The following is a 10,371-nucleotide window of genomic DNA, read 5'->3' on the forward strand; positions in this document are numbered from 1 at the left end:
GTCCTCAAGGTCTTGCCACCTCCAGCTTCCTACCTGCTATTCTCTAAATGGGATAACATCTCCATCCAAGGAGCTGAGCCACCTCAGAAGCTGCAAGTGACAGAAGGACCAGCAGAGCTCTGACCCTGGAGACACCTGGCAGCAGAATGAGCTGCCCCAGCAGAGGCTGTGGGTTATGTACCCCGGGACCCGCCCACCGCCCTTCCCACCAGCACCTGGGAGAGGGGCCTGGCTGACCTCCACAAGGCATAGAGCCTGCCAGAGGAGAAGCTGCTCCTTTCCTCACAGGCCTGAGAAGTACAGCATGCAAAACACCAGAACACAGAAAGCGACCCTTAGAGTAAGTGACAATACATCCTCTTTTATTACAACTACATCGATTGTGTCAGCAATGGGGCCCTGTAGGTATGTAAACTTAATTAAATTTTTTCAGGACATAGAAAGAAAGAGAAAGACATCAGCCTAGCCTACATAGGCAAGTAGATCATTAAGCCCGATAAACACGTTTTTAAAGAAAACACCATGTCTTCAGTTTCCTTGTAAAAGAAAACTCACAATGTTAGCGGGGTCATACATCACTTCTAGCGAGACCCCACATATTACCCGACTTCTGCCAGAACCACATTCTGAATAGGACCGATGGACAGAGTGCCAGCAGAGGCTTGTGTGCCACCTGTAATACAGCACCTGCGAAAGAACCAATGCTCTAGGCCGCTGCTCTCCTCTGCTGAGTCTGCTCTGGTGCCTAACCATAGTTGCTGTCGCAGTTTAGGCTGGGCATTAAACCAAGTGACAGATGCTCTCTTTGAACTTCTCTCCTGAGGAAGGAAAGAATGTGAGGGAGACTTAGGAACTGAAAGAGAAACTGAACTCTTTCATAATGAAATATAAACAGAAAAGTTATACCAAGGAGAAACAACAATAACAGGAAAAAAAATAAGATAGATAAAATATATCCACAACCTGGTATCAGGCTCCCAGGATGACCATCATTTCACAGGCAGGCATGGGCAAAGTCCGAGACTGGACTCAGCGACAGATTGGAACCGGATTCTGGATTTGGTTGCATAAATGCACAGATCGGGATTGAGGGATGTCAAACAGACAGAGGAGCCCTAAGACGCCAGCCCCTGAAGCAAAGGTACCGACCCCTTCGATCCCTCCGCTTTTATACTGAGCGTGATGAGGATGGAATGCAATACCCCATCAGTCAGATTCGGGTCACCGGTCCTGTCTTTTCTTCACCGTGGGTGTGACCCCTCTACACTTTTCTGCTTCCGACCCTCCAAAAGGGAATATATATAAGTTAGCTGAGCTGCACTGTTACAGCAAGAAGTATAAGCAAGAGCCTCTCTGCACAGCATACCTTTGCGTTAAGTGTAAATACAAGGTCTTGGCTCTCTGAAGGCAGATACTACCTGAAAAATACATCATTATCTTCAGACAGTTCAGTTCGTTGGAAGAGACTTACCTGAAAACAACACTGGTTCTGTTGTACCTCAGACCGGCACATGGCTACGTAACCTCACATTCACATGAAAAAAGGAAGTGGCCAAAAATATTTATGGAGCCACCAGTCACAACTTCCTTTTATTACCTCGTGCCAAGCCACCTTTGTACCACACTCCTGTCAGCTCCCCTGCATCACCCTGTCCATCTCATCTCTCTGCATCTGAAAAAAAAACACCAATATCAAACATTACCCTAATGCGGAGCAGTAGCTTAATTCCAAAGGTCTTGTTGCTACTTAAGAACCCTGTTCACCTAAGTCCAACTAAGTTCACCTAAGTCCAACTGCCATCCAAAAAAAAAGTAAGCCCGCAAAAATTAAACCCCATAGAAAGCAGCCTTACTGTCTTTGAGATACTGTCTCCTTCACTAGCCGTGAACACCCTCTCCAAATTAGTTCCACTTATGCCAGCACCCACTAATGAAACACCCGTCCACACAGCCTCCCGAGAGCTAATCAACTCGGGATGACTACGCAACCTTTGCCTGGGTCTAGACAGATCCTCATATTCACTACAGACTCTCATCGTGATTCTGCCTACCCTGGACACTACGCACCTGGGCAGGGCAGCCCTGAGCCAAACACACACAGTCGTAGACCAACACTACGAAGAACACCATGAAAGACACGCCTGAAAAGACAAGAGAAATCTCCCAGCAAGAAGAATGGCACCAGGACCAAAGTCACTGTCAGGCAAGATGACCTGTGGGACTGTGATGGTGACAATGTGAAGAGGTTCTACGGAACCCCTGAAACAAAGTGTAGAACTTCACAGTCCCTGATAAGAAGGGATTGACGAGCCCGACAAGATGTATGTGCAGGAAGCCTGGCTTCAAGACCTAAGAACGTAATGATGCAGGGAAGAAATCCCAGTCACTGAAGTGGGCCGTCCAGAAACTTCCGAGACACAAGACCAATGCACACCTAAAGATTCTAACGCAAGAAGAATGGCAGCCTAATGGTGCTATGCCCACGGATCCGAGCATTCAAGACCCTAAGGATGATGCCCGAGTCTTCACGCCATGCTCGTTGAGCTTAAAGATGACCTCGAGACCCAAGAAAGGACTAAGATACACAACACAGACCACACAAATGACACGACAACGCACACAGGCTGGAACTGCCCTGCCCGGGATGCGCTAGCATCACACTGAACAGTAAGCCACATCTTTTACCTTCCCAAATATGACTGTGCCCTGGGACGGCCCTCACCACTATGCTAACATCAAAGACCCCATTTTGCAATTGTCCACCTCAGTCCCTCTCCGGCGCCTGACTATCTACTTAACTTTTGGATACCCAGGTGGCATCCAAATCCATCCTTGATGCAGTCCACAAAAACCAGCCATCCAATGCATTCCTGTGGTCACCAGCTTCCCCCTCCTCCTCTGCAAAAGGAAAAGAAAAAAATAATCCCAAAAGCAGCCACAGCATGAGCAATAAGCATCCTGAGAAGAGATGCCTCCTCCACAACACCGTCGCCCTCCTGAATGCTGAGAAAGACGTCATCCTAGCCTACATAGGCAAGTAGGTCATTAAGCCCAATAACCCTGTTTTTATCAAGACTCAATGTGCTTTAGTTTCCTTCTAAAAGAAAACCCACAATGCTGGGGGGGTCATATGTCACTTAGAACGAGACCCCGCATATTACCCGACTTCTGCCAGAACTATGTTCTGGATAGGAACGACGGACAGAGCGCAAGCAGAGGCTTGTACGCCGTCTGTAATACAGCAGCTGAGAAAGAACCAACCCTTCCGACCACCGCTCTCCTCAGCTGAGTCCGCTCCGGTGCCCTATCTGTCATTGCTGTTATGGCTTAGGCTGGGCCTTAAATGAAGTGACAGATGAAGTGAAGAACAGGGAAAGAAGGAAAAAAGGAGCAAGGGACATCAGGGGAGAAAGAATGGGAAAAGCAGAACAGGAGAATCGGGGGATGGGGGAAAAATTGGGAAAGAAGAAAGGAGGAATAGGGGACGGGGGAAGAATGAGGAAAGAATGAAAGGAGGAACAGGGCACAAGAGGAAAAGAACTAGGAAGAAAGAAAGAGGGACAGAGGAAAAGGAGAGATAAATGGGGTAAGAAAGAAAAGGAGGAACAGGAGACAGGGTGGGAAGAAAGAGGATGAGGGGGGAAGAAAGGGGAAATGTGGGACAGCATGGGGAGAAGAGAAAGAGGCAAGGAGGAAAGGAGGGAAGGAATAGGGGACGTGGTGGAAGAATGCAGAAAGAAGGAAAGAAAAAAGAGGTGACAGGCGGAAAGAATGGGGAAAGGAGGAACAGGGGACAGGGTAGGAAGAAAGGGGAAATGTGGGATGGCAGGGGAAGAACAGGGAAAAAAGGAAAGAAGGAATAGGCGACAGGGAGGAAGGGTAAAGAAGGAAAGAAGGAACAGGAGACGAGGAGGAAGAAAGGAGATGGGGAAGAAGGGGGTAAGAAGGAAAAGAGGAACAGGAGAAAAGAAGAATAGAGAAAGAAGGAAAGGAGGAATAGGAGACGGGGAGAAAATATGAGGAAAGAGGGAATGGAAAAACAGGGACAGGGGCTAAGAAAAAGGGCAGAGGAGGAAGAGATGGGAAATGTGGGCTGGGGGGAAGCATGAGGAAAGAAGGAAAGGAGGAAGAGGGGATGGGGAAGAAAGAATGCAGAAAGAAGTAAAATAGGAACAGGCAACAAGAATGGGGAAAGAAGGGAATGAAGGAACAGGTGGGAAAATGAGGAGGGGAGGAGGGGAGGAGAAATGGGACAGAGAAATAACAGAGAAAGAAGGAAAGTAGGCACAGGGGATGGGGCAATAAATGCAGAAAGAAGGAAAGAAAGAACAGGCGACAGGCAGAAAAAACGTGGAAAGAAGGAAAGGAGGAACACGGTATGGGAGGAAAAGAACAGGGAAAGAAGGGAAAGGAGAAACATGGGACAGGGAAAATGGGAAAAAAAGGAAAAAAGGAACCGGGGACGAGGGGAAAGAAAGGAGATGGGGGGGGGAAGAAAGGTGTGAGAAGGAAAAGAGGAAGAGGGGATGGACAAAAAGGATGGGAAAATAAGGAGAGGAGGAAGAGGGGATGGGCAGGAAGAAAGAAAAGGAGGAAGAGTGAACGGGGACGAGGAATAGGGAAAGCAGGCAAGGAGGAACGGGGTGGAGGGGAAACATGAGGAAAGAAGGGAAAAAAGAAACAGGGGACAGGGGGAAGAATGATGAAGAGGGGACATGGGGGAGTGGGAAAAATGGGTAAAAAAGGAAAACGGGGCACAAGGGAGAAGAATGGGGCTAGAAGTCAAGGGAAACCGGCGACAGGGGGAAGAATGGGGAAAGAAGGAAAAGAGGAACTGGGGACGGAGAAGGAAGAATGGGTAAAGAAGAGAGGAGCAACGGAATGGAGGAGGAAGAATGGGTAAAGAAGAGGAGGAGGAACAGGATGGAGGAGGAAGAATGGATGAAGAACAGAGAACGGGGGTGGGACATGAAGAATTGGGAAAGAAGGAAAGGAGGAACAGCGGACGGGGTCAAGAATGCAGAAAGAAGGAAAGGTGGAACAGGGCATGAGGGGGGAAGAAAGGAGATGAGGACGAAGAAAGGGGTAAGAAGGAAAAGAGGAAGAGGGGACCAAGGAGAAGAACAGGGAAAGAAGGAACAGGGGATGGGCAGGAAAGAATGCAGAAAGAGGGGAAGGAGGAGTAGGGGCTGGGGGGGAAACAAAGTGGAAAGAAGGAAAGGTGGAAGAGGGGACGGGGGAAAGAATGGGGAAATAAAAGAATAAAAGAACAGGGGATGGGGTTGAAGAATGGGGAAAGAAGGAAAGAAAGGAACAGGGGACAGAGGAAAAGAATAGGAAAGGAAGGAAAGGAGGAACAGGAGACTGGGGGAGAAGAAATGGGATGGAGAAAGAACAAGGAAAGAAGGAAAGGGGAAACAGGCGATGGGGGAAGAACAAAGAAAAAAAGAGGAACGGGAGACAGGTGGGGAAGGAGGAAAAAAGTAAATAAGGCACAGGGAATGGGGGAAAGAATTGGGAAAGAAAAGAATAATGGAACAGGCAGTGGGGTTGAAGAATGGGGAAAGAAGGAAAGAAAAGAGGAACAGGGGACAGGAAAAGAATGGGGCAAGAAGGAAAGGAGGAACAAGGGCCTGGGGAAAGAATGAGGGAAGGAGGAACGGGGGGGAAATATGAGGAATGAAGGGGGAAAAGAAATGGGATGGGGGGAAAGAATAGAGAAAGAAGGAATGGAAGAACACGGGGGAAAGAATGGGGACGGAGTGGAAGAAAGGGGACGATGGGGAAAAAGGGAAAGATGGAATGGAGGAACAGGGCACAGGGGGAAAGAATGGGGAAAGAAGTAAAGAGCGAGCTGTGGACGAGGGGAAGAATAGAGCAGGAACAAGGAACAGTGGGAGAAGTATGGGGAAAGAAGGCACAGCAGACAAGGGAGCAAGGAAAAGCAGAGGGCTGAAAGAATGGGGAATGAAAGAAGAAGGAACAGGTGGCAGGGTGGAAAAATGGGGAAAGAAGGAAAGGAAGAACAGGCAAAGGTGGGGGAAGAATGGAGAAAGGAGGAAAGAACAGGTGACGAAACCGGACAGGAAGCATGGGGAAAGGAAGGAAAAAAGAAACAAGGGAGAAGGGCCAAAAAATGGGGAAAGAAGGAAAGGAGCAAGAGGGGATGGAGGGGAAAGAAAGCAGAAAGAAGGAAAGGAGGAACAGGGGACGGGGTGGAAAGAATAAATAAAGGAAGAAAGGGGCAGCAGGGTACAGGGGAGAAGAATAGGGAAAGAAGGAAAAGGGGAGCAGGCGATGGGGGAAGAAGAATGGGGAAATAAAAAAGGAAGAGGGGACAAGGGAAAAATAAGGGGGAAAGAAGGAACAGGGAACAAGGGTTGAAGAATGGAAGGAGGAACAGGGCATGAAGGGGAAGAATGGGGAAAGGGGGACAGGAGAAACAGAGGATTGGTGGAGAAGAAAGAGGAAAGGGCAGACAGGGGAAAACAATAAGGGATACATAAGGGAAAGAAAAGGGCTAAAGAAAGAAGGGGGAACAAGGGGTCAAGGAAGGAGGGAAGGAGGGACGGGGGTGAAGAAAGCGGGGAAGGAAGGACAGGGAATGGTGTGGATAGGATGGGAAAAGGGGACGGGGGAAAGAAAGGGGAAAGGTGAAAAGGGGGTCGAGGGGAAGAAAGGGGGAGTATTGGGAACGGGGAGGAAAGAAAGGCAGAAAAGTGGGACAGGGAACAGGATGGAAAAGGTGGATAGGATGGATGGAAAGGATGGATAGGAGATGTGTGCAAGAAAGGGGAACGGGGGAACCAGGGGTGAATAAGGGGGAAAGGGTAGACACGGGAGGAGTCTGAAGGGAAAAGACAGGGACGACAAAAGGGGAGACAAAAGAGGAGAAAGACAAGGGGAAAGGGGGGACAGAAAGAAAGGGGGAGCAGGGGTAAGAAATGGGAAAGGGGACAGGGAAAAAAGACAGAAAAGGGGACAGGAAGAATGGGGGAAGGAGGGAATAAGGGGCAAAGCTGGGACATGGGAAGGGGAAAAAAAGGGAAAAGGAAAAAGGGGGAGAGGGCATGGGGCAGAGGGAAAGAAAGCGGAAAGAGGGACAGGGGAGGAAGGAAAGGGAAATGGGGAACCAGGCATGGTGAAGGGGAGAACGCAGAAAGAAGGAAAGCGGGGAGAGAGGATAAAGGGAGAATAAAGGGGGAAGGGGGGAACAGAAGACAATGGGGGCAGAGGAGTGGAAACAAAGGTGGAAAAGGGGACGGGGGAAGATGGGGAAAGAAGGAGAGAGGGGACAAAGGATGGGGGTAGCAGGGGAAGAAAGGGAAATGGGACGTGGGAAGAAAAGGAAGATGGGGAAAGGGGGAACAAGGGAGAAAGAAAGGGGAAATGGGGGACAGGGGTCAGGGGGGAAAAAGGGGAAAGGGGGACGGGAATAAGAGGGAAAAGGGGGACGGGGAGGCTGAAAGAGAAAAGGGGGGAAGGGAGACGTGGGACAGAGGAAAGAAAGGAGTAAAGGAAGTAGAAAGGGGGGACACGGGAGAAGGAGGAACAAAGACAGGGGAAAGGGCTGACAGGGAACTTGCGGGGAGAATGGGGAAAGAAGGGAAAGGGAGACAGAGAATGGGAAAGGGGGAGGCAGTGAGTGAAGCATAGGGAAGGGGGGGCAGGTGACAAGAGAGGAATAGCGGGGGAAAGGGAACAAAGAAGGCTGAAAGAGGAAAAGGGGAAAGGGGAGACTTGGAACGGGGGGAATAAAAGGAAAAGGAAGCAGAAAGGTGGGACGTGGGAGGACGAGCAGCAAAGAGAGAGGAAAGGGGTGACGTGCTGAGGGGTAGAACGGGGAAAGAGTGGCAAGACAGACAGAGGACGGTGGGAGGAAAGAGGAGGCAGGGGAGAAGAGAAGGGGAAATGGGGAAAGAGGTGACAGCGAGCAGGGGGGGTCGGCCTGGGGAAATGCGGGATGGTGGGAAAGTAAGGGGGAAAGGGGGGACTCAAGGCGCTCACCCTACCCCCTGCTAAATAATCTCACCATCATCCACGTAAAGAAAAATGGTATCAGCAACTTATGCAGCATACAGCAAACCTGTTGAAAAAAAACCAGTTCCTTCCTCAGTACAGTTGTAAATTCCTCAAAATGCAGTATGCCTAGAATTGAAAAACAAAAAGCACACTACTAAACTCCTCCCCCACTATGCTTCCCAGAGGCACGGTGGCTCACACTTGCAGACGACAGAGACAGCAAGCTCCTGGCACTCTGGGCTGGTGGTGCGCTCTGTCGGGGATGGCTGGGAGGAATCCTTCCTTGCCATGGGGACCATCTGTTCCTTGCTGGAGGCACATGCCTGTGGAACCCCCTCTGTGCCACTCTTCAGCCAGCTCCAGCAGGTTGCCATGCCCAGGCAGGCCCCTCAGCACAGCAGAGCCAGCTCCATCCTCAGCTTCACTGGCTGAACCTGAGACTGGCCCAGCCCATCCTCACCTCATGGGTCTCACCTGGGCTGCCTCAGCCACAGCTGGAGCCTGCTGGGAACAGGGGCCTTTGCCAAAGCCCCACAGCACATCACACCCTCCCCTGAGCCTGTCCCCAACAATGAGCTCTGCACCCTGAGGGCAGCAAATGCATCCAGGGGCACAGAGGAGGCAGGAAGTGTTTATTCCTTAACGTGCATAAGAAATCCTGGCAGTGAGTTGGCTACAAGGCTCAGTGCCCAAAGGCGGCAGGCCAGAGGGACAAAAGGGAAGAAAAAAGCAGGAGAAAGGAGAGGGACACTGAGAAGAGGTGTCGGACAGAAAGCCAGGAAACGGGATGCCGCAAACAAGAGAGGAGAGGGGAGCAGGACTGCGATGTAGCGAGAGGAGAAAGGAGAGACTGTGCAAAAAAAAAAAAACCACACACTGGGACAGAGAGATGGAAGAATATATAAGAGAGACGGGGAGCAGGAGAGAGAGGCAGAAGGGACCATCAGGACAAGAAGACAGAGACGAGACAAGGGGCAAGGAAAAATTCCACAGTGACCACGAAAAAGAAGCAAAGGCAAGAAATAGAACGAGAAGGCAGGAGAGAGATAGATGTCAAAAAAGAATTTTGAAAAGCGACAAGGTACAAGAAACATAGGCGAGAACTAACAAATAGGGACAAGGATATGTAAAAAGAAAGTGTAAAAAGTGACAAGGTGCAGGACAGAGAGGGAATAATTGGGAATTATAGACAGGGAGATGGCTAGGAGGAGATGTAGACACAAAATTTTGAAAGGCACAGGATACGACAATCATACCCGAGACTTAAAAGATAGGTACTCAGAACTGCATAGAAAGAGATGGAGGAAAACAATTATGAAAAGCAACAGGGTACAAGAAACATGGGAAAGAAATTAAAATTCATTTGGGGAGACAGAGAGAGGGAAAAGTAGCAAGAAAATTTTAAAACTAACTGGGTTCAAGAAACATAAGCAAGAACTTAAAAGAAAAGGATGGAAAGGGAGAAATTAAGTTTCAAAAGAGATTGGGTAAAAAAAAACGTAGTCAAACATTAAAAAACAAGGACACTGAGCATAATAGAAGTAATCTGTGGTGGATTGACCTTGCCTGGCCCCTGGGTGCCCACCCAGCCTCTCTATCACTGCCCTTCCTCAATGAGACAAGGGGAGAAGTTAAAATGGAAAAGCTTGTAGGTTGAGACAAGGACAAAGAGATTGCTCATAGTCACAAGAACAGCAGACTCGACTTGGGGAAGTTCATTTAATTTATTGTCAATCAAATAACAAGAAATAAGAACTAATTTAAAAAACGCCTTCCCACCACCCCTCTCTTTTTTTCTGGGATCATCTTCACTCATGACTTCTCCACATCCTACCTCCGGACAATGCAGGGTGACAGGGAGTCAGGGTTGTGGTCAGTTCACCTCACATTGTCTCTGCTGCTCCTTCCTCCTCACGCTCTTTTTCTGCTCCAACGGGAGGCCTCCACGGGTTGCAGGGACTCTCTGTTCCACTCCCAGACAGTGTTGCTGATGGGCTCAGTTTTGACCAGCAGCAGGTCCCTCTCTGAGCTGGCTGTGCCCAACATGGTGGGAGCTTCTGGTGTCTTCTCACAGAACCCACCCCCCCGCAGCCCCTGCCCCCGCAACTCAGCTAACAAAACCTTGACACTTAAACCCAATACAACAGCAATCTTCTACAGGGCTGGGGTGGGGGTGGGGGGTGAAAGACAGGGAAAGGGAGCCACAGGGGAAAGAAAACAGCTATGGGCTACAGATCAGACAGGAGGAAGCAACAGGGAGCCAGACAGAGAGAGAACCATGAAGCCAAAAATTGTTTATGGGACAGATCTTTTAATATGATAACATTGTTTATATAATATAGTAGATAC

Source organism: Rissa tridactyla, chromosome 20 (genome assembly GCF_028500815.1).
Source record: "Rissa tridactyla isolate bRisTri1 chromosome 20, bRisTri1.patW.cur.20221130, whole genome shotgun sequence".
Classification (NCBI taxonomy): Eukaryota; Metazoa; Chordata; class Aves; order Charadriiformes; family Laridae; genus Rissa; species Rissa tridactyla.